Here is a 26045-nt window from a genome sequence, read left to right on the forward strand (position 1 = left end):
TTCCTTTGTGCTGGGCATGTTTGTAATACTTCGAGCGCCGACATAGCCGACGGCGCTTGTGCCAAGTCTTATACAATGTTGTAGTTTTGGGTGGCACGTGCAGATGTATTGTGCATTGTGCGTCGAAGTGCCCCTTTGGGGGGATGAATTACAAGGTCAGCAACCGGTCGTTCAATATGAAAATCGTTGGGTGGCAGTGGGTTTGGACTTGAGGAAGGTTCCTCTGCATGAGTGACAGGAGCTCCATAGGATTTGGCTCTTGTTTGTAGATCTACCATTTCAAAGGTGTAAACAGTAGAAGATCCTTCACCAGCTGAAGGATGTTGTGAACCACTGTTGCCCCCTTGTGGGGCTTGGGGTTGGTTTGAAATGAAGTTTTGCTACTGCTGAGCAGGGAAAGGATTATTAAGGACAATGGGGGTCCTACCAGTATCCTTTTTAGCAATGTATTATGTGTATTCCTGAAGACATGAGCAGCGATAGGTCATGTGGTCTTTAGCACAAATTTTGCAAGGGAATCTGGCGTGTTTATCCTTTTCATCATCAGTAGGCACAGCGGCCTTCTGTTTTGGGTTTTTCTGCTTTGTTGACTGCTCCTCAGAAGGAGCAGTCTTTTTCTTATTCTTCTTATTCTTACCATTAGGTTTTTGTGTAGACTGCACAGAGTTTATCGCGGTGGTAGGAAGAGCAGTCGATTTGGTAGAGGGGTCCACTGGCATCTAGGCAATGTGACCACCGAGTTGTTTTACAACATCCCCAGAGGTTGTGCCAAAAATCCCATCAGCATGCGCTTCGGGGTGCTGAGTAGCAGAGACATTAGAGTTACAAGGGGCATTGCGGATTATGTCGTAAAGAGTGCCAGACTGTGAATATATCAGATGTAAGTGCTGGGCATGACGTATGGATTGGTCTTCTGTGACCACACCACCTAAAGCGACATCTTTAGTGATTTGCGGGAGTAGGGACTTGCAGAACCAGTCTGCTAAGAGATAGTTTGGGAGGGGAGCTTTGACTAACCTTCGCCTATGTCTCCGTTCATGTATATGATTAGAGATGTGGGTGGTGGTATCTTGACATAATGAAGTGAGCAGCTCCATCCCATTCTCATAGTGGATGGGTAGTTGGAAGTGCTTTAAGAATTCCATCGCTAGAGCATCAAAGGTATTTATTGACGCGCGTGGTAACTCAATGTACCACTTAGCTGCGTCGCCAGTGAGGGTGCGAGGGAAAAGACGTAACCGGACACTATCATCCATCATGGAGTTGGAAACACACCAAAGATGATAGGTGGTGACATGAGTGCCCGGAACCTCCCCTTATTTCCCTTCGAACTTGGGGATGTCTGTTGGTATCTTATACGGGATCGACGGACAAAGTAAGTTATGGTAGATGGGGTCATTTGTAAGTTTGTACAAGTTAGGGATATCCAACGTTTCCAAGAAAGGCAAAGAGTGTGGTGCCCCCAACTCGGACCAAGGCGATGACATATGACTTGAGGAACCTTGCGGTCCTCCGACCGTTTCAGTCCCAATATTATACATAGGCTATGTGGTATAGTAATTTCCTTGGGGTATGGCGTTGTAGTGTGGATTTCCATGGGGAATCTGATGTTGGGGTATAGTGTTCTCCCCAGGATAAGCAGTGCTCCCTGACTCATTTGAATTTGTGAGTAGGGTGCCCCCATGGATTGGTTGGGACATCCTTAAGGATTCCCGCCCACCACAGAACTAACCATATGTCCTTGATTGACATAAGGAACGCTCATGTCAATCAATTACTGACCATGCATGCCTGAGAATGGAGGGGGAACTGTTACATTCCTGACCGGTATGTGCATATTGGTAATACCCCCAGATACTTGAATCTGGGGTATTGAACAGTACAATGGTTGCCGACCATATTGTTGGTGGACAAGAACTGCGCTAATAGTGCTATATAGACGTTATAAGGAGCGGTGTATGTAGCACTTGTCGAAGGTATACAGTTTGAAACTATAGGGGTGGAACCTGCATCGGCTGGGTTCCACTCGTGGAGGGTGTCATGTGAGTGGTTGTACCCGTGACAAATGGGATAGTAGGATTCGCCACCAATTGTTTGGTGGTGACTGTCAACTGGGGAAGTGGTGGAGGACCAAAAGTGTCGACAGAGTTCCACGACATTTTAGTCATCAACAGGATGGATGGAAATGTTCCTCCTAAAGAGACAGGGAGTACAGGTGCCACAAGAACCAAGAGTGGGTCCAACGGATTCATGAGTGGAGGGTTAAAGGGAGGAAGAAATCCTTCAGTAAAGAAATCTTCCGGTAAACTTGAATAGTCGGTTGTCCAAACAGATTCTGTGTGAGATCGAGGAGACTGATTCCCTGAAGATGGGGAATCCGGTTCATCGGAGCTCGATGGATCTTCCATAATGAGTGGAGGATGTCCTAACAATCGTCTAGATTGATGACGAGGGCCGGATGTAGCCACAGTGACCGTTAGTTTTTATCAATTTTAAATTTTATCATGATATTTGTTAAAATCTCAATGATATCACACGGGTACCTAAAAAAAAGTATAAAAATACACTAAGTTGATCAATCAGAAAATAGAGGGAAATGACCCTGTCTGATAAGCACCGATCACTGGAGATGAAACCCAGTATCACAATGAATAACAGAGAGGGTTGGCCAAATGTACAGTTATGGTTACTCTAGAGCTTCACCTGAACCTCAGATTGAGGGGCCAAGTACTCTCGTGAAGACGAGCACCCTCCCAAAAACTGAAGACATAGTAGGTCCGTCTGTGTTAGGTACCAGGGCAGCCCGCCCCAGTCACCTTGTGTAAGTCCCTAAAAGCTTGGCCACTAAGGATACCTCATATCACAGACACTACCAGGGATGATATAGTCACAGATAGTACGCTATGTGGGCAAGGTACCTGAGTCCCTAACTCAGCTCTGAAATCCCCGAAGGGATCCCCAATACACAAAATACCCAAAGGAGTTGTACGCGAAGGTGGGCTACCTTCACTTACAGTCCAATGTTGTCTTGTATTTTGCTCGGCTTTGACTGGTGTGGTCCTGATAGTATGAGTGCAGAAGGAATTTTCTCTCTTTTAATGACACCAGTTTGGGTTTCTGATCTTGGGCAGTTTACTCGCACTGCCTATCCCAAGATCCTAGCCTGAACTAATGTTTGTTTTCCCAATAAAGAGTTACTGATTGATTTTAGGTAAATTTTATGTGTACTTTTTTATTGTCTTCAGTAGGGTAGTTGACGTATGAAATGTGATGTGACTCTGACTCAAAATTCATGCACAAGACAATGCTTTAAAAAATATTCAATTTGATGAAAGCAAGTTGTGTTCTACAGGTGAGAGTCTTTCACATATTCATATTTGTTCCATGCATCTTAGTCATTATAACACATGCATAACCAACAGAAATCTTTCCAATGCCTTCCTGACAACTATTTGAAACCAAAATAAAGCATGGTTTAACCAGCTAAACAAAAGAATGCATAAAAGAATTGATGATTTTTTCTTTGATAAAAACTTTTTCAAGAAATAAAAAACAACTTATTTCCTAAAAAAAACTTTTAGGACACCTATCTTGCTAACACAATGCAATAGTAGATCCTCTTTTAGTCCATGAGCAGGCTTCCTATCCCCTTGGGTTTGTAGACACAGTTGGAAATCAAGATTTTGGGAGACTAACGCTTTGTAGCAGTGGCCACAAAGAGTTATTGGGTCCACTAGCGCTCTATGTATGCAGACACAAAGCTTTATAAAGCATCGTGTAGTCTGCTAACCTGCCTTAGTGTGGGGAAACAGCTCAAAACAGGGCCTTTTGGATTAGATTCTAGGCTAAATATGTGAAGGAAGAATGCAACAAGGTTTTGGTGGGTCAGAAAGGGAATGCAGAAGTATAGGGAGCTCTTAGAAGGAGGAGGAAACTGAGAACTGTCCGGGTAAACGGGAACTAGATGTATAGTCCCTAGTAGAGTCACCAATTTTGCTATAGGATAAAATGCACGGTGTATGGAGAATGAAGATACCCTCAAAGGTCTTCCCAGGATGTTCAGCAAATTGTAATATTATCTGCAACCGTCACAAAGCTACATGAATGTTCATAAACAATAACTAGTTATTAAAGTAGGACAAATAGATTACCTCAAGCCTCCATGTAGATTTGCTGGAGAGCACAATGCAGCTAGGTGGAAGTCCCCTAAGCCGGCTCCAGATCAAGTGCTGCACATAGAAGAGACAAGAATAATCACAACATACAACTTTGATAACTAATACATGAAGACATAAAAGAACATATAATTACACATAACTAAGCTACTCATGCTAAAAGGTATTGGACAAATAAGCTAATGAATGATAGTACCAACACCACGGAGTAGACAATACAACTACAGTTCTATATTAATGTCAGAAGAGTGATTACAACCATCTGTTGCATCAGCCTTCCCTTACCCCTCCAGCTTCTCTCTCTCTCTCTCTCTCTCTCTTCCTACCAATTTCTTCTGATTTGACACAATGCTTGACAATCAAGTATGCTATCCTTTCAAATGATCACACCTCTATCACCATAGCCCTAGTTTTTCTTATGTAGCAACTGAGTTAGGGTTGCCAAGTTCCTCCATGAGTTCCTTAGGGTAAAAGCAATGAAGTTGCCATGCTTTTCAACTCTTTCCCATTTGCCTCCTTCATTAGGATTAGGAATCCCCCAAATAGGTCAAACTTGAGATGTTTCTTTGCTTTTCTGAGTGAATCTAGGAGCAAATATCTACATATTTATGAGTCAATTCATTCTTGTGACCTTTAGAACTTTATTAAGATCCTCTAATGCTTCTCTCGAGCTAACAACTAGAGTTAGTAGGGTCACTAACACTCCCTTAGGCTTACATAGAAGCTTTATAAAAAAGGTTGTCAGTGTATAGCCATCGTTAGTGTGGAAACAAGGCATGTGATCTTGGTCTTTGCTTCAACTATCATGTATTTCCCCTCTAAGTTGATGAGGGGGTCATTTTGCTATATAACAGTACTGCTATGCGCGAACTAGGCACGGTGTATTCCATAGGCATTATAGCTTCCACACCATAGACAAGCCTAAAAGGGGTTTGTCCCATCAACTTCTTGCATGTCATTCGATAAGCCCACAATATTGCAAGTATGCGTAAGTCCAAATCACTTCGCTGAGCATTACAAACGTTGGTCAATGCGTTTTCAAGCACTTTGTTGAACGCCTCTACTATCCCGTTAGCCTGTGGGTGATAAGGTGTGCTCTTTTGGTGATATACTTGAAATTCCTCCATTAGTCCGCTGATCATCTCATTCAGGAAGTGCGTACCACGATCACTCATCAAGTTCCTTGGAAATCCAAATAACGTTAGTACATGCTCAAATATGAAATTTTCAACTATCGCAGCTGTGCAATCCTTCAACTGTTGCGCTTCTGCCCAACGCGTCAAATACTTTGTTGCAATGATAATGTACCTTACTCCTGTCTTCCCTTGTGGCTAAATGGGTCCTATAAAATCTGTTGCCCACTTCTCAAAGGGTTGCAACGTCATTTGTAGATTCAAATTCATTTCATCCCTCTGCGATGGCTTGCCTATTCTTTTACATACATCACATGCCTTGCAATATGCTTTTGAATCTTGATGAAGCATTGGCCACCACAATCCTGCGCGTAGAATCTTCTGCGTGGTTTCTCTCCCTATGTAGTGCCCTCCCGCAGTGCCCCCATGAGCGTCCATGAGGATGCTGCTTCGTTCGAGCTTGTAAATCCCCATCTTATATAGATGCCCAACAATGACAGAGAAATCTACTGCACGCACCACTAATTCCTTCTTTTGCTGGATAGAGTATCCTTCTGGTGCAGTTCCTATTGTTAGGAAGTGTATTATATCCTCGAAATGACCATCCGCGACACACACTACAAATAGCTACACGTGAGGCCATCCTTCTTCCAAGTTAGTAGGTTCCTCCCCTATTTTGATGCGTGATAGATGGTCTGGTCCCGCATTCAATTGTCCAAGCTTCACAACAACTTCAAAATCGTACTCTTGGAACAATAAGAACAATCTGTAGATTTGCCCCCCCAACACTGGCTTTTTGACCAGGTACTTCAACACGGAGTGATCCGTATACATCTTAAAATGGCCTCTTAGCAAGTAGTGCTGGTACTTCTAGAGTGCATACAACATAGCTAGCCCCTCAAATTCAGTGGTAGAATAGTTCTTCTCTGCTTTGGATAATTTACGGCTTGCAAATGCGATAGGATGATCCAAGCCTTCTCTACCATCCTGTGTTAGTACTGCACCTAGCACTGTACATGACATGTCGACATGTACATAAAATTCTTTCTTCCAGTCTGGGAAGACTAGAATTGGCACGTTAACCATATTTTCTGTCAATATATCCAGGATTTTCTTATATTCATCGTTCCAACAGAACGTGACATCCTTCTTCAACAATTTTTAGATTGGCGCAGTTATATCGAGGTTCTCAATCTACGGTCCTTGAACCTCTTGGTGACCTTCTGTTTCTGGAATGTTAATCTTCCGTGGATCCTCATCCTCACCTTTAGCAGTTGCATTATAACATTCGAGTTCGTGACTCAGCTGAGTAGCCCATTCAGGATAAATTACGTTTAAAGGATCATGTGGTGTCCTAAATATGGTTGTTTTCACCTCTTGTAGTGCTTCATCAATACCATCAAATGTGTCCTCAAAACTAAATTCCATCATGAATCCTTCGTATAGGATATCCCATTCGCCTGTCCCATGGTGGAGCTCTGTTTCTATATACCAATTCATTGGCATAACATCTAGTGTATGACAGAACAGGTGCACCCACTCAGGTTGGGGCTTTTCTCCATAAGCTTGCGTCCATTTGGCTAGATGCACGTGCAGATCATTTTGTCTATCATACTTGTCTATTAGTCACATCTTAGGCTTCCCAAATTGTGCCCTTATCATCCTCCTATATTCATGCCAATCATCAAAGCTTCCCTTGTGTGTACCGCACCATCTTACAGGTGTTGCGCGCAGTGCCTAGTCCAGGCTTGGAAGCACTGCTTTTCTGGTATCTCCCTTTCAAATGCATCCAAAAAGATATCTACCTCATTCAGACCATCATAAGTAGGAAAATTTCTTACCTCTGACGACACACAGCATAGCAACCAGTTCATCATGTTCCAATTCAGTGTAGTTACTTCAAGTAACTTATTCTCTCAACGTTCTATTTCTTCATCGGAGTCCAAAGTGAAAGAAGTCTCGTGATCCCATGTAATCCTTCCATCAATGATGGGATTCACCCAATATTGGTCTTGCACTATTATCTTATAGATACAGTCCAAGTCGTCATCACTCTCATAATCATGAACATGTTCAGTATAGCGTGATCCTTCAGTAGGATCGAGTGGTATTATTACGCGCAATGATTTATTCTCAAATATCATATTTCGCTTCTTTAGATTGATTACCCCATTCATATCAGTAGCCCAATCAATTCCCAAGAGCGCAGGGTAGGGATTGTTGTCATCCACTATCTCTATTACTTCAAATCAGCCAGTGTGCTCACTCCCTCAATATCCATGGTCACCCCTTGCAGCCACCCCATGGGGATGATTTTCTACTGATTTTCCATCCTTAGCTAAATCAGATACCATTGTAGCATAGGTCTCCCCATTCGCTCCCAAGTCTTCTTTGGTAGGACATTCACATCTGACCCCAGGTCCAAAATAACCTAATCCATTTCATACTCTCCTATTTGTGCAGTCAGTCTCATCTCCCGTCCCGTCCTTTTTTTATGCTTGCCAATCTTTCGTACTATGCACGGCTCACCTGGTGCAGTTCCAGTGCATCTATTGATGAGTTGTTGTAACCATTTCACAACCTTACTATCGCATAGTAACTTCATACAGGTTTCAAGGAAAGTTGTGAGCATAGAGGGGTCCATCTCAGGCTCAGGCTTATCCCTTCTTCCTATGTTGGAGGCCTCAGCAAAGCTCTTCTTAGCTTCCATGAAGGTTTCATGAGTGCACTCCAAATCGAACTCAGCCTCTTTCGCCGGGGTTTTGGAAACCCATGTATTGTCTTTTGGTTGTTTCCCTTTGTCATCTCCCATCACGATTCCACTTCTGAGTACTATATTTACATTTGGATCTTCCTCACGCAGCTCAGATCTCATCATTTGTAGGTTTTGAGTCGGCAAAGGTGACAGTGCTCCTTTGTTAGGTATCCTAGCTATCAATGTAGGACAACAACATGCAATACTTGCATGACGAACGTGTTGGATTACTGCAATCACGGGCATAGTGTCCTATTCCTCTGCAATTATAGCAGATCAATTTTCCTCAACCTCTACTAGGTCCTCCTCCACCTCAGCCTCGTCCGCGCCCCTGAAATCTTGTCCGTGCCATCCCTGCATTTTGGTCAAGGAGTCGCGCTTCGGCCTAAACCCTGTAGGTAGGAGTTATATCCATCATCAATTCATAGCTCCTGCAAGTACGCTCATCATGTCCTACTGACCTACAAAAGTTGCAGAACAAATGTTGCAGTGCTTGTACATACTTCTGTAGCAAGTGACAGTTATCGGTGGCATGTTTTCTGGCTACCTAACAGATAGCGCACCATAAGGGAGGCCCTGCGCTAGGTCCTACTTGAGCGTCTGGCCTTAAAGGCATTGTTCCTCCTCTTAAAAGGTAATTTGCAAAGAGCGGGTAATGGTATTTGTCATGACCCTAACTCTTGCATTTCAAGCACCATATCTCCTTGCGTACCTCTGGCCGAACCGTCCTGTCCTGCTTCAGGATTTGCTTCTTCAGGCATAGGTTCTTCAGTTGCGCATGGATCTGTTGAACTCCTAGATTAGAATCTTGCATTGAAGTCTCATGTAGTCTCATGGAAATCTCCAAGGCCTTTGCCTGAGTTGTTATCTTCTATTGCAACAACGCACTCCTTAAGTGTGGTAGTAGCAAAGCCACAAACCGCTCGCGATGATGTCCATCTGTCAATTTCATGTTGGCTTCACGGATTATACATTTCAGCTTTTGATCTACTTCCTAAGGCATATCACCTGGTTGCATCGTGATCTCTTTGAATCCCACAATTGACTGTGCTTCAGATTTAGACCTACTATATTCCCTATTTAGTGCTGCGTGGATGTCTGCTACACTAACATTCGGGTTATCGTTAGAGTACTTAATATACCAAGTTAGCGTATGATCTTGTAGAGCACTAACTAGTGTCGCCTTCTTTATATGATCATCTGTAACACCTTGAGCTTCCCATGCAGCCCTCACATGAGCCAAAATTGGTCTGGGTCCTCATTTCCCAAGCCTTTGAACAAAGGCAACTTCACTGTGTTTGCTATACTGAACCACGATGGAGGTGGAGGTGGTACGGGCGCAGTCGTAGGCGATGGTGGTGAAGTCAGAGGTGGTGTGGGTGGAGTTGGTATTCGCAGGAATCCTTGTCTTATTAACTGAATAGCACTTCGTGGAGAAACCTTCGCTACCCCTTCTTCATCTCTTCGCGGAGTTGAAATCAAGGGGCTACACTCCGGGCCCTGTGTTCCTTCGTTCCTGTAAGTTTTTCCACTTCGCGTAGTCCCGAACATCAAGGTAGCTGCATAACCCGTTTTTGGCACAACAACATTTTAATCCAAGTATTCAAATATTTTACGTACTTACCTCGTGGTCCTTTGAAAAAGCATCGTTGCGCGTCACTATAGCTGACTGAGGTGTCGACTGCGAATTCAGTTGCAAATGCTCCTATGACGCAATCGAGCCAATGGTTGATAGTGCGAGTGATCTTATCCTCTGGTGCTTCCAACCTTCGCTCTAGCTCTGGGGTCCACACAATAGGACTGTCAAGTTTCCACATTCCTTGGCTATCTGCTAGCTTCACGATCCACTCGTATAACTCAATAGGGAAAGAACAACAAAAGATTTTGTGGATCTCTGTATATAGGTATCGGTCCAACCACTGTTCTTTTGACACTCACGAGTTTTTATTTAACTATGCTGCAAATTCGTGGATCTTTCTATATAACTAGTCTCCAATCTCCTTCTTAGTTGGATTCCAGTGATATGACATCACACATCTCTTATGCAGATTCTAGTCCCGGCAAAGGAACCATTTGTTGGCTTGAGGGGGCTTGACCCAGGTTCAGTGTTAATTAGCCAAACAAATCCCTGTACTATTGGCCCTTCTGGCATCAGCCCATGGAGAACGGACCGAAGTCTCACCCAAAGCAGTATGGGGGAATGCTGGAACCAAGTTTCCGCACCCTTGAGATGGTTGTGATGTCATTTAATCTCTCTATCCCTACCTTCACGCAGGTTATCTCACTCTAGGGCTTGTAAGACAAACCCTTTATTCCGGCCTTCAATACCTTCATGACAGTATACGATTGACCTTCACGTAGCCCTAACCTATGGCTTAGGTACTTTCGCGCTGCTATGGTAGCGAGCCATGCAGATTCCTCAATTATCCTAAGTGATTTTCTTATCTTGTCAACTACTTAAAGTTATCACCACGTAAGTAGATATTCGTTATTGCGTTTAATTCTTCAATTTAATTTCATTCTTTCGCACATCATATAAGCATAATAAAGGAAATTTATACACAAAATATCCAAACCCATCAACAGAACGAATACATAAAAATTACAGAATAACTCCTTTAATTAATATCTTTCAAGTATTACATACTTTGTTCACCCTGCGCACACAACTGCAGGGGTCCGTGCACTCAGCTGCAGACTTCTACCGCAGGCCTATGTGCACTCAGCTGTAGAGCCTCTACCTGTGCTACAAACCAAGACTTAGACTTCTTGCTCTGAAGCTATGACTGTCTTCCTTGTGTTATCCTCCTAACTACTTAGAGCTTAGTTCTTTTTATATAATCCCATGGTCCGTGAACCATGGGTAGACCTCTTACTGTCGACTTTACTTTACAAAACTAAGGGCAGACTACCCTTTGTGACACATAATACCTTCGTGCTCTGCAACCACAAAATGCAGAGTCTTTACAATAATATTACAAAAACTTGACTAAAATAGGGGATTTTAGCCCCAAAACTTCCCTTGGGGGATCCCGCTCCCAACAACAGTGCCATATTCTCTTGGATAGGTGGATATCTTTTTCACATAGGGGCCGACATGTGTATACGTAGATGCATCCACAAGGATGAGATTTATGACATCTTGAAGGCTTGCCATGACAAGCCCTGTGGCAGACATTTTGCAGATCGAAGGACAGGGCATAAGGTATTACAGATGGGTTGTTATTGGCCCACTATTTTTAAGGATGCTAAGGAATATGCCAAGGCTTGTGATAGCTGTCAAAGGATGGGCAAGCCTGGACAATCTAATGAAATGCCTCTACAAGCCCAACTAGTCATAGAACCCTTCGAGAGATGGGCATTAGATTTCATTGGCCCATTCCATCCACCTTCCAATTAGAAGGCCTACATACTGGTTGCCATAGATTATGTGATGAAAAGGGTGGAAACAATAGATTTACCAAGAGCCACAGAGGAAGCCATGATTAACTTCCTTTTTGGATTGTTTGTTCAGTATGGGTTACTGCGAGAAGTGATCACAAATGGGGGAGGGCAATTCGTAGGACACAAGATTACTGCCACTCTCAGAAATCATCATATTATGCACAAGATCACTTCCTTGTATCACCCATAGGCAAACGGGTAGGTCGAAAGCACCAATAAGGTCATTAAAGCGATTTTGACCAAGACAATCTCAACACACTGACGAGACTGGGCTGCTAGACTACCATAGGCCTTGTGGGCCTATCGAACGACTTGGAGGAATACTACTGGATACTCTCCATACTAGCTCTTGTTCAGAAAATAACCTATTTTTCCAATCCGATTTGAAATAAAGACTCTAAGGACGGCCCAGGAAGTGGGACTATATCTAATAGAAACCTAGACTAAGTGACTCCAGCAGATTAATGAACTTGACAAGGCTCGATTGCTTGCTTTGCAACAGACTCCAATTATTCAGCAACAAAGGGAAAAATGGCATGACAATATTATCAAGAAGAAAATGTTTCAAAAAGGGGATTGGGCACTTCTTTACAACTCCAGATTCCAAGATTTCCCAAGAAATTTGCAAACAAGATGGCTCGACCCTTATGAGATTCAAAAAGTGCATAGCAATGGTACTCTTACCTTGACTGCCATTGATGGATCTAGCCATTATTTTAAGGTGAATGGACACCGAGTACACCACTATCACAAACTGCTCACCAAGGAGCCTTTCTATGAGCAGGTACACGAGGACCCCTCCATGCAAATCGTAGCTGCACGGAGTGATGACCCATCAGCTTCTCTTTCAAAAAAATGAGATTTTCTTTAAAAATTGTAAAAAATGTATATACTCTTTTTGAGTGATTGCAATTAAGAATAGGAATTACTATGTAAATATGAGAATTTTTATTGCTTTGGTGTTTGATAAGTGTTAGTCAATCAATTGAACAATTGTTGTTCAATCGATTGAACAATACTTTTGAGTTTTTTCTTTTGTTGTTCAAACGATTGAACGATTGCTATTTAATCGATTGAACAACACTATTGCTGATCCAGGTGGATGTTGGTGGACACCTACCTATCCCATTTGGACCCCCACAACTGTCTCTTTCAGTCTTTTCAGTTTCCTAAATTATAGCACAGTTTACTATTTTTCGCAGTTTTTCGGGTCCTAAACTTCTGGAGCCGTTTTGAGGCCCTAAACGACGTTTTTTGAAATCTACCGCCAGTGATTTTCTGTATAAAATTGTCTTTTCTGTTGTATTCCTCGGAGATATCTTTCCAACAGGCTATCATGCGCGTCAAACGGAGATAATATGACCAATTCGCGACCCCGGGAAGTTGGCTATCCAACTCACCCCAACGGGGCCCACAAACTCTTGGTGTTACATCTCCTCGGGTTAGGGTTTTGGTTGTTTAGGGTTTTCTCTTATTGTTCAATAATAAAAAGGCCCTTGAGCCTCATTGTAAGATAGTTCAGAGGCATGTAGCCGCCACATCTCTTCTCAGAGATAAGCTACCATCACCCTAGCTGGTTTATTTCCATTTCTGGTTGTAAGCATATTTCAGTATTTTACAGTAATGAAATGAAGTATTATTTCCACTGCATATCTATCTTTATGGTTATCTCTGTATTTTATTGCATTCCTGTTTAAATCCGGATCAGTGGTATCATAGCGGTCTGCTTTTTCTTTGTTTTTCTTTGCATGTCTCCAACGAGGTCGGGATATAAGGAGTTAGGGCTTGAACTGGTTGAACCTTTGCAAGACCAGCCTCACAAATCCCGACGGCCTCCCATGGCGGATGAGAAGAAAGATGAGGGGGCGGGAGATCCTATCAAAATCTTGCTCGAAGAAGCACTCGAGCGGCAAAGGAACACGATGATGGATAGCTTTGCGTAGATCCTTCAACGGCTACCTAGAGGCGACGCATCGGCTTCCAACAACTACTCTGGAAAGGCCACACCATTTAAGGTACAAGTTAATTTTGAAATCCCCATCTTCGAGGGTCAAATAGACGCAGATGTTGTAGATAAATGGTTAAATCTGCTAGATGGGTATTTTTCTGTTCATGAATTTTCAAGTCGGGAAAAGATTGTTTTTGCTCTTCTCAAAGTAGCCCCCCACGTCAACGACTGGTGGGAAACCTACTACGAGCAGAAGGATGAAGGTATAGGCTCACTATTTTCAGCCGCACCCGCTTGGAATGACATTCGGGATGCCATCAAGGAGCAGTACTACCCTGTCAAAAGCTATGAGGACAAATACATCAAATGAACCACACTGCGGCAGGGACGAGACCAAGATGTGCCAGAGTTCACAAACATTTTCCATACCCTTCACACACAGTTGGGTATCAAAGATTCTGAGCTGCATCTGGTACTCAAATATTGTGGCTGCCTACACAGATACATCTAGGAAGAGATGGAGTTCTTGAACATCTCCTCACTTGGCACAACATATCGATACGCTGTCAAAATCGAGCAAAAGTTCAAACAGAGGAAGCGAGACTTTGGATCTGCAAATTTGAAGCCCAAAGGACAAAGCCAAGGCAGGGTGAACCAAGACAACCCATCGAAGCTGCAAGAAAAGAACAACACCACGAAGCCAAAGAAGGACACAGGAAAATGGTGTGATTTCCACAAGAGTCCCACTCATAACACAAGTCAGTGTCGGACCAAGCAGTTGCTAGTGGCTGAATTGAAGGTTACCGAATCAGATGCATGTTCCGACCCTGAACCACAACCTAACAAGGGGAATGGAAAAGGGAATCAGATCATTGATGCAGAGCCCAACGCCACTGTTTCCACCGCCAAGATCCAGAAGAATGAGCCTGAAGACCCAGAGGAGGGGGAGCGCCTTTTCCACTCACAAATGTGGGTGAAGGGTTCACCGCTACAATTCATTGTTGATAGTGGGAGCCAAAAGAACCTCGTTTCAGCAGAGGTCATGAAGCGGTTGGGCCTACCGACTACACCACACCCGCAGCCGTACAATATTGGGTGGCTTCACGAAGGACGAGATCTCAAAGTTCGCCAGCAGTGCCACCTTCCCTACAGCATCAAGCCCTTTACAGACGAGGTATTGTGTGATGTTACACCTCTATATGTTTGTGATGTACTATTAGGCCAGCCATACTTGTGGAGGTGACATGTTGTGTATGATTCAAGGCCTCGTGTTATCATTATTTCTTTGGATAATGCATTATACAGGATACCGGAGGTAGCCCCATCTACCGCCACCTCTTTGATCACTGCTAAGAAAGGTAGCAAGCTCATCTCCCAGACTAGGAAATTCATTTTCTGTCTGGTTCACTCCCAAAGTAAGGGGAAGATCATTGTTACATCCATGACCCCCACAAAGGGTTCCTCCACACAGCAACAGCAGCAAAGGGATACGGTCATGACAAAACACAGGAACAGCTTCTCCTCACCCACAGGGGTACCACACAAGTTTCAGGTGGGTAACAAAGTTTGGTTGCATCTGCAGAGAGAACACCTTACCAGAACCCATTAGAAACTTAGACCACTCTGACATGGTCCTTACACTAGTACCAAGGCTACGGGCAACAATGCTTTGAAGCACATCATTCCGCCATTCCTTCACTTGCACCGATTGTTCAATGTGGATCATCGTCGACCATGCTTCCCACCATTTCTGGACACATTAGAGATTGCAGAACAGCTCACTAAAGACCCAGCTCAACAGAAGCTTCCTCATCTCAGGGAGGAACTCAACCCAATGGGGACCATTGCTTCCTAAGGGGGGAGGAATGATCGAGGTGTATGTTAGTGGCCACCCACCTATCCCATTTGGACCCCCACAACTATCTCTTTTAGTCTTTTCAGTTTCCTAAATTATAGCACAGTTTAGTATTTTTAGCAGTTTTTCGAGTCCTAAACTTCTGGAGCCGTTTTGAGGCCCTAAACGACGTTTTTTGAAATCTACCGCCAACGATTTTTTGTCAAAATTTATCTTTTCCGTCATAGTCCTCGGAGATATCTTTCCAAAGATATATCATGCGCGTCAAATAGAGATAATATGACCAATTCGCGACCCTGGGAAGTTGGCTATCCAACTCACCCCAACGGGGCCCACAAACTATTGGTGTTACATCTCCTCGGGTTAGGGTTTTGTCTGTTTATGGTTTTCTCTTATTGTTCAATAATAAAAAGGCCCTTGAGCCTCATTGTAAGACAGTTCAAAGGCATTTAGCCGCCACATCTCTTCTCAGAGATAAGCTACCATCGCCCTAGCTGGTTTATTTCCATTTCTGGTTGTAAGAATATTTTGGTATTTTACAGTAATGAAATGAAGTATTATTTCCGTTGCATATCTATCTTTATGGTTATCTTTGTATTTTATTGCATTCTTGTTTAAATCCGGATCAATTGTGTTTTTATTTCTTTTGTTGTTCAATCAATTGAACAAAACTTTTGCATTTTTATTTCATTTGCTGTTCAAACAATTGAATGATTGTTGTTCAATCGATTGAACAACACCTTTGTAGTTTTCCTTTTGTTGTTCAAACGATTGAATGATTGCTATTCAATAGAATGAAGAACACTTTTTGTTTGTAATTTTTATTATTCAAACGATTGAACGATTGTTGTTCAATCGATTGAACAACACTTTTGTTTGCGATTTTTTCTATTCAAACAATTGAACGATTGTTGTTCAATCGATTGAACAACACTTTTATGATTGTAATTTTTGTTGTTCAAACGATTGAATGATTGTTGTTCAATCGATTGAACAACACTTTTGCATGTTTTTTATTTTATTTTCTTTTTAATTTCTACTGTTCAATCGATTGAACAATTGTTGTTCAATCCATTGAACAACACTTTTTGTCTTTTTAATAGGATAAATTGTGAATTTTTTAACGGTCATTATGCCATCTTTTTTTTTTCCTTTGTATTGTGAATAAACACCATTTGAATGGATTTGTGCCTGATATAAGGAAAAATAGTAATGACAATACCATTATGACCTATGAAGCCTTTTGATGGTTATCTTTATTCAAAAGCTGATACGGTGTATCTTTATAATGACTGACTAAACATCTCTTCTTTGGACACATCATAAAATGATTCATTATTTTCAAACCATGTTGGCTTATGTTTACACTTTCAAATGGATAAATCTCATTGACATGATGATATGGGGATAAGAGTATAAACTTTCATTGGCATCTTCTTACTTCTTACACCATCCCTGACTCTTAAGGAGCAAATGAGCCTCCCTCTTTTTAACAAATAAAAATTTCAATAGAAAAAATGGACATAATGAGATGTGAAAATGAATCAAACATTGTCTTAAAAAGGATAGGGGGTCTCATCTCGAGCCAACCTACCATGATCATAAGGATCTAACGAGTGACATTCCAATTTGGCTACCAAACCAAGGTAATGACCTTCTTGATGCTTAAAATTGTTAGAAGGGAAGGGGGTCTCATCACGAGCCAGCCTGATCACTTTGTTATATCTTGGTGAATGGCTGTATGGTCATCTAGTCACCATGCCAGCATAATGGTCTCTTTATGACGAGAAAAGAAGAACCATCTACATACTAAAAGGAGGACTCTCACTCATTTGTGGGGTTAAAAAGCAACCCTGTCGAGGCTATGAATGCTTGCTAGCAACAACGACTCTGCTTGTGGTATTGAAGTATCATCTTACACTGCCAAATGTTCTCTAAGCTCTTATCACCTATGGATTTGTTTCTAAAGGGAATTTTCCATTTGAACAACACTCTTACAAGCCGATCTGCATGGTAACTTATGTCATATATTCATTATATTCTAATTGTCCAATCATTTTACGACAGTCATTAATATATACCACCGATTATGCCTTTTCTATTAATATCGCTTACGGTGAAAATATTTTGACATAATGCATTAAAATCTCTATTTTAATTTCCTTTCATCCATTTCACATCTGATGACGTGTATTGCTTTAATTTCTTTACCGATTAGCATGTCGTTTTTGGGATTGGTTGTTGGCATTTATGTATTGTTAATGCTTTCACATGCTTTTCACATGCTGAAAGGACGTGGACGCCCTTTTCTTGTCATAGGGGGTATGGCCTGTGTATGCACGACATGTGTGACAGTTATGGATAATTGTGTGATAATCATTTGAATTAACTTTCGGGTAAGGACTACATGATGATTATGAATGCATAACAATTAGCAAGTATTTTTGATTGGGGACAGGACGAAAACCATTATGGCTGGCATGCAGACTCATGATCTTGCATTATGTGTGGTTGACAAGACAAATGACTTAACTAAATACGATATTAATACCCAAAACATCTTCATTTCTCTGTTAATTGTTGTAACGTTCTCTGCTGTTGTTATGAATTATGGAAGTGTAAAACAATTATGTACAAGTGAACTAGTTACAGGTACAACAACCATGGGAGGAAGAGCTATCCGGAATGAACCACCAGTTCTTATGGTAGCAGCTCAATCTCATGCAATTCTCGAGCGCGCAAGATGGCTGCAATATCTGAATAAGTTGTAGGGATTTCATGACGAGTTGACGTTGGAATTTTTGCAGAATTTGCAGAATAGCAACACCACAGTCAGAGGCAGAAGTGTAACAATTTCTGAAGCGGTTATAGCCGAAGTCACTGGACTTCTGGCTGAAGGAACCAAATGGAAAGAAAAACATGTCCTTCTGCACAATGTGATTGAAGTATTCCAGGATCTAGGCGAGCAACTGGTGCAAACAAGAAAAGGGATCCATCCTTCAGCGTTAAGGCAGTTGTGGCAAGAATTGGCCATCATCGTGTAAAGATACATTACCTGTGACGGACGACACGATGTGGTAAAGCCCTGCCAACTGAAACTTCTAGCCATTTTAAAAGAGAAAATTTCAGTTAATTTGCCATTTTATTGAATTCCCTATTACATGATGTCGCTTGTCGAGTTAGGACAGCTAAGGACCCACACAAAGTAATCAGTCATCATGGATTGATTAAATTAATTATCATGAATGGACTGGCCCAGCAGTAGTTAACTTGGGACAATGTTGTAAATCCTACTTTGGCTCCACCTTCAGAAAACACAATAAAAAAGAAACAAGGGCCAAGAACCTCAGGTCTAAAAAGGACATTGAAAAGAACGAATTCCTCCGTGCCCCTGAACCCAACAAAATGTAGGCGCTCTATGTGAGTGAGAGCCCAGCGACGTATCCCAATTCAAACAGATGAGGTTGGACCATCCCGCACACCACCTGCAAGTTTGCAAAATTCCCCTTTGCAAGACTATTTGGAGGAAGTGGCCAGGGTATTGGAAAACATGGGAATATTTGGACAGGGTAGAGAACAATCTGGGAATGTTGAAGAACAGAATTGTATCCCCAACAAGTCTACCGCTGATGATAGCCCTGGTTGTGAGAAAACCATGCCATTCACTGATTCCATGGAAAAATAGAGGGAACCAATTCCTTCTATGGAAAAACCCCTTGAAGCGAAGGTACATGAATAATAAGTCACTAGAGAAGGAAATCAGATAGCAGACACCAGTACAGTGGACCCCCCCGTGGAAGAAAATCATGTAGATGAAACCCTGGGAGATAAAAATCAACTAGGTAATACTATTTTTTCTAAGTCCCTTAAGGATGAGGCCTACCCAGAAGAAAATCGAAGAATGACAATTGTTCAGGAGACACCGTTGTATTGGGATCTCCTGAAAGAGAAATCCATGATAAAGAGGAGCTAGAAGGTGAAGCTCCATTAGGGGATACAGTTCTAGATGGAACCCTCCCTGATGATGACACATTGCCACCTGGACAGGAACCATAGGACAATGCAGTTAACCCACCACTGGTTGGAAGTCCCATAATAAAGAAGTCCTACAGGACAGGCTAAAAAAAAATGCTTAAGAAGTATAGGAAACAGAAGCGAATAATTGGGTAGCTAAGGAAGTGGTTAAAAGAGGCCATTAGAGCCAGGAATTTGAAATAAGAAAAAGAGACCACAGGCACAGAGACAGAACATTGTTCTGGAAAGGATGCTAAAACCCAAACTGAGGATCTTTTGGCCTATCTAAAAAAAACTAAAACATAGCCATGCCTTGTAGAAGACAATGAAATGCAAACTGAGGACCCTTGTGTTTTCTCATAGGAGACCCAAATGAACCACCCTACCTTGGATACTGCTATCCAAATAGATACTGAAGAGGACATTCGAATTAGTCATCGCATGTTTCAAGAGGCAGCTGAAGCTGCTGTTCAAACTGATCTCATGGAGACCCAGGAAGGAGAAACCCAAACAGAAGAGACACATGCTTATATTCCCCTAGTCAGGGAGGCATTTATTAGTAGACTGTAGAATGAACTACTGAATGTTCAGTAGGAATTAGCCTAGCACAAGGAAGAGGTAGTCCCCCTGAGGATACTTCAAGAGTTAAAGAAAAAGTTTGAGGCACTAACCATAACTGAAGATGAGACCTTTGCTGAGTACAGGGTTGAACAGAAAAAAGGTTGAGAAAGCAAGAGAGAAATTACAAAAGGCTAAAGAGAAGTTGGAAATTGTCTACTCTCTTTATTTAGACACCCTATCATGTACATCCCCTGCTAAAAATTACGCCTTATTCCTCCTGGAAAGGTTCCTCTTGCTAAAAATAAAAGCTGCTAAGGCTAGCAAGCCTGTGGAAATCAAAACCACCCCGGACTTTGTCAAATTCTTTAGAGAACAGGACGAGCAGGTACAACACCTCCTCTGTGAACTTTATATGCACAATTTCTTTCTGGAAGACGACAGGGACAATAACCCTTGCCCCTTTATAGGGGACGTACAACTCCAGACATTTCTCTCTTTCGTTACTAATCAATTCAAGAGGGCCAACGCTCACAATACTCTTAGGAGGCATGAAGAAGGAATTGACCTATGGGTGAGAGGGGAACCAACCAAACCCATGCATCTCTTGGTCAAACACAAGTAATTCATGAAGCGAGACAATGTTGTGGGCCAACTAGGGCCATTTCACATGGATACTATCCAAGCTGGAAAGGAGTACTTCCAATAAATTAAGGAGGAATCCTTGTCTACAACTAGAAAATGGTGGGAAGCCTCCAGCGTTGCTGTTAGAAATTGATAACCGTTTGGATACCAGAACTTTAAAGTTACCTCCTCTCGTTTCTATAAATACAGTAACATGATTTTGACTATGGGGCTTGAATGGATAGGATGTCGGTATAGGACTCCAATCATATGGTATCCTCCAGATAAGTATCACTGTGATTACACCTTGAAGGATCAAGACATTACCCAGGATTTTGCTATACTAAAGAAGAAAAATGGCTTCAAAAATTATAAGGAGGAGGTATATCCTGCCTACTCCCTAACTCAGCTACACATCAACTATTTAATTGCATGAGGACATGCAACAAGGTAAGCTGGGGAGTATGCTAGGTCAAGAAAAAGGTGTATTTTATCCTTGGTAATTTCTTTATTTCGCCCTCATCCTTATATGATTATCTCTGTTTATGGATTGAAATAAAGGAAATAATAGCTAAAGTTGGATGAAAGAACTTGGTAACAAATTAGATAAATCTAGCACAAGAAACTGACTTTTTACTATCCTTGTGTGCAGAAGACGCAGATTGGTCAATAGCCATTCAATCGATAGAGCAGCACCAGGCTGTAAAAGGAAAAGACAACGTCTGAGGCAGGCAAGGCAGTAAGAGACCAAGCAAACCAATACTACTTCATGAGAAAATCAGATTATGTGTTACGAAATCCTCAGCATCCCCTGATCCTAAGGATTCGCTTTTATCTAGTTAACTTTTTTAATGTTATATATAAGGTCGAAAGGAAAATGAAAAGCAGTTTAGACTTATGTAATCTGTAATTATTCTTTTTGAGACATATAATATTGTTATCTCAGTGATGCTGTAATCTTGTTACTTATATTAATGAAGAAAGACTGTGTTTGATCTTTACTTATATTCTGAGTATTCCTTAGCGGAGACTTCTGGTGACTCTGGGCCCAATCAAGAGAAGTTCTACTGCTTTCTTGTGTTATAATCTTTCTATTGAGTCTTTATTGATTGTTAATGTTCAGTTAATATCATTTCTCTTATTGTGAGGATTGATGATTCCAATTCATACTGCTGTTCATTTAGATTCACACTTAGTTGTGCAATATATCTTATTAATGCTTTGATTGGATTGGTTATATTAGTTTCAGTAGTAGATTGTTGTTCATTCTGAGTTATGTTATCGTAGATCTTAGAGATAGCATTAATTGATTTCCATAATCTGCTTACATAGATCAGTTGTTGTTTAGAAATCATTTATCATTATTTGCTTGCTTGTTGTTCAATTATCAGTTGTCATTCAATTAGGAATTGTCGTTCAATTGAGATTGTTGTTCAAATTAGGATTTGTTGTTCAATTCTGATTTGCTATAGATTATCATTGTTGTTCAGTTGTTACAGTTCTCTTTCTTGATCAAGAGAATTAGTCTTAATTCTATTTGAAGGTTGCCAAGCGTGATTCTTTACATTCTCATTCAGATTCATTTGATTTTGGAATAAGTTAGACAGAATTACAGAGTGTGTTAAGAGCTCTTTCAGAGTTATTTCTTCCTTAGCTATTTCTTTCATGAATTGTGTGAATTGAGTTGAAGAGATAGTTATTAGTGTTTGCAACGATTTACCATTAGACAACCTCTGAATTCACTGCATAGATTGTGCTGACACTCTTGAGATAAAAAGACTTACCTTGAGTTGACAATTAATGTAGGAATTAAGATTGCCTGTAAAAAGACATCTTAGTGCACCAACACTTACAAGGTGTCACCTTGCTAGGTATAAGGTATTATTACAACAGTATTTATTTTACTGTAATTATGTTTCATGTAATGATTGTTGATGCCAAGTTAATAAACTAAATGATGTTGTTGTTGTATTGTCACTCCAAAAACCTAACACTAAAGGTGTTGATATGAAAATATTTATTTTACTGTAATTCTTATTTATGTAATGATTGTTGATGCCAAGAATGCTCAACGAAATGATGTTGTTGTATATGATAATTTTTTGAGTCAGCTTCGCTGTATTGTCACTCCATAAATCTAACACCAAATCCTTGGTCCAAGGACCTAAAGACTCTACAAGTTTTAGGCCAACCCTTGATTGAAGGGCATGTACATACTACATTCTATGCATCCAATATTTACTTCATCTAGGAATAAAAATGTTTTTGACAATCTATTTATTCCATTACCTACCCAACCGTAAGTGAGGTCCCTAAGGCTTCCCAACAATCGTACCATTTCTGGCTGACATTAACAATTCAAACCAAGCCAAAATGAACAGAGTATTCTCCTCACACTATCAGAAATGTAGGTGTATGTTTTTGGGTGCCTCCTTGTGCGTAGACTAGACCTCCTTGGGGCTAAGCAGGTCTGAAGTTTGGTTTCTTTGGAATCTATTTCTATACTTCTGAGTTTCCTCTTTATGTTTTAACAAGAAAAGTAGAAAAAGTTGTAAGACTATGAGTCACCACATATCAACTTTCTTGTTTAAGATTTTTCTATAACTGAAAGAAATTGTACTGCTTATTCCTCATTTTCTTTGTGGGCTCATATTACTCTAGGTACAAAATAGTCTTGATGACTCAAATTTGACACAACTAGAATTATCAGGTAAACTAGTCTTTCAACACCAATGTCTAGGCATTACAAAGGTGTCAATTATAATGTAAACTATTATGATGGATAAAGAAATCATGCATCATATCAGGTATGGGCTGCACGATAGATCATACAATGGGTTGCCTCTGTATATGACATATCAATGTTATTAGGATCCACAAAAGTGACTCATTAATTTCTAGATAAGCAATACAGTTTCTTTTAGTTACAATGTATTACCTAGAGAGAATGCAAAACTCCCTCCAGTCCATATTTTGATGGAAAATATTTTTCATATATATGTGTGTGTGTGTGTTTTGTACATTGATTCACTAGGGCTTCTTCTCCCTGCTCACATTTGATGGTCATAACTTCAATCTTATCCACATTACCATTTATTTTCCCAATCACTAGCTGAAGTGAAATTACATGGGACTTGCAGTTGTTTCTTGATATTACCAAACGTATTACATCTACTAGGACTGTTGTTGTTGATCAATGAAATTTACGTATAGGCTTCCAAATTGTCTAATATAATTTCTTAGAACATTGATTATCTCCCAGGTTAGGCTTTTGTCCATCAAATAAACTGGAAATATTGTTCATTTGTACCAGATTTTATGGTATATTCATTGTAATTTTGTTCTTGCTAATGAGATTACAATGTAGTCTCGTGTGAAGGTTTTATAAGTAGGAGATGCTGATTTGTGCATTTTGACAGGCTTGTTGGAGGCGTTGGAGACATTAAGCTCACTAAAGATGGGAACACCCTTTTGAAAGAAATGGCAAGTTTTACACCTACTAATGAGGTTTTATTGAATAGCATTTGATTTTAATAAGATACTTGGTAGATTATTCAGCTTTTGATCTTTGTCAATCCAACATCATCAGTCATGTTTCTGAAAGAAGGTGAACTAGTCAATTCTAGTTGTCATATTAGCCACTAGTTTAGTTCAATTCTTTATGATGTGCCTTGTAATGTACATTGTGCATTTGGTTTGCCTGTGGCCATGACTCTGAGGACTGTGAATAAGAAGAAGTTTGAATATTAAAACGACTAATAGCCTTGAAGCTTGGTTGTAGAAAAGATACAGTTGTCTGGAGGGAGTTTTGCATTCTCTATATGTAATATATTATAACTGAAAGAAATTGTACTGCTTATCTGGCAATTAATGAGTCACTTTTGTGGAACCTGATTACATTGCTCTGTCATATGCAGAGGCATCCCATTGTATGATCTTCCATGCTTCCCATACCTGATAGGATGCATGATTTCTTTATCCATCATAACAGTTTACATTATAATTGACACCTTTGTAATGCCCAGACATTGGTGTTGAAAGACTAGTTTACCTGATAATTCTAGTTGTGTCAAATTTGAGTCATCAAGACTATTTTGTACCTAGAGTAATATGAGCCCACAAAGAAAATGAGGAATTTGGAGAGCTAACTCATTTGAGTTCACTATCTGATGTGATTGAAGATGAACCAGTCTATGTCAATGCTAAACAATATCGTGGAATTTTGCGACGTCGACAATCTCGAGCCAAAGCAGAATTAGAAAATAAGCTCATCAAAGTAAGGAAGGTAAGGAACAGTTGTGTTTATGATTATTTCTCAAATACCTAACATGTTTGTTCAAAACAATGTTGCATTGGAGCATTTTAGGGCCTCTCACTCCCAGTTGCTCCCAGGACCACTCCTAGGACCACACACACACACACATTCTAATAATCATATGTACAGAATGCTCCTGGGTTGGCATCGTTCCCTAGATTTTTTGGGGAAGGACCACTCCCCGGTGTCAGAATCCCTGCTCCTTCAAAACACTGGTTCAAATGCACTTTCTCTCATCCTCTTTTGGCTAAGCCAAATTGTATTGATTTCATCTTCTGAATTAAGCATGTCAACATATTTGGTTATTGATATACTGGCATGTTTTTTGTCTTTTAATGTATTGTTTCTCATACTATGATGTCTGCTCTTCAGCCTTATCTCCATGAATCTCATCATCTTCATGCAATGCGAAGAGCAAGGGGATGTGGTGGTCGCTTCCTAAATACAAAATCGTTGGAGACAAAAAAGGTTAATGCTGATGATGGGAAATTAACAGAAAAAAAAACATGTAGGCTGTTAGTTCATCAAGCATTGAAGCTTTGCAGTCTGAAAATGGAAATATGAATTCTTTAGAGGTACATAGTAATTCAGGGTTGTCAGGATCAAAAGTTACAAGCATGTCAGAATCATGTCCTGATGGAACAGGTTACATCTATACTCAAGGGAATGGAGGGTATCTTTACCACCATGCTAGTTCACATTTCCATTTATTGGGTTGCAGTCCTCTTTCAGATGGAAGTGGTGAAGTAGAGAGTGGGCAAGGTATGGGATATAGCATCAAATGGGTTGCAGCAGATAACTATTGTGATCCAATGAAAGTTTGACATCATTTTGGTTGGGCTCTCATTTGTTTCAGTATCATGTTTCATATAATTATAACACTAGAGTATGGGAGAAATTTACTTCAGTTCAAGGAAAGTGAAACTTATGGTACTAGGAGGGGAGGAAGCTGAACTAAAGCTTGCAGATTTATTTTTGTTTTCCAATGTTATCATATCAGAAAGCAACCTGTTTCAGGTTTCTTTTGGGATGATGATGTTTGATGTAAAAATATCTTGGCATCTTTGGTCAGATCCTTGTGCATTTGAGAGCCTGATTATGGAAGTAACCAGATGGAAGACCTGCTACACTTAAGCGTGTTTCTGATACAATGCTGACTGTCAGTAGTACTGTGATTTAGTGTTCCAGTGTTTGGTCAATATATTGACCTACACCATCTGGTAT

At 40.8% G+C, this 26045-nt stretch overlaps 1 pseudogene; it reads left to right on the top strand.

Moving 5' to 3' along the window:
- Positions 1–25726, top strand: part of LOC149266284 (uncharacterized) — a 71428-nt pseudogene extending 45702 nt beyond the window's left edge.
- Positions 25727–26045: the final 319 nt, after the last annotated feature.

Source organism: Pinus tabuliformis, chromosome 6 (genome assembly GCF_031772625.1).
Source record: "Pinus tabuliformis cultivar Carrire ecotype Pingquan chromosome 6, CPIR1, whole genome shotgun sequence".
Classification (NCBI taxonomy): domain Eukaryota; kingdom Viridiplantae; phylum Streptophyta; class Pinopsida; order Pinales; family Pinaceae; genus Pinus; species Pinus tabuliformis.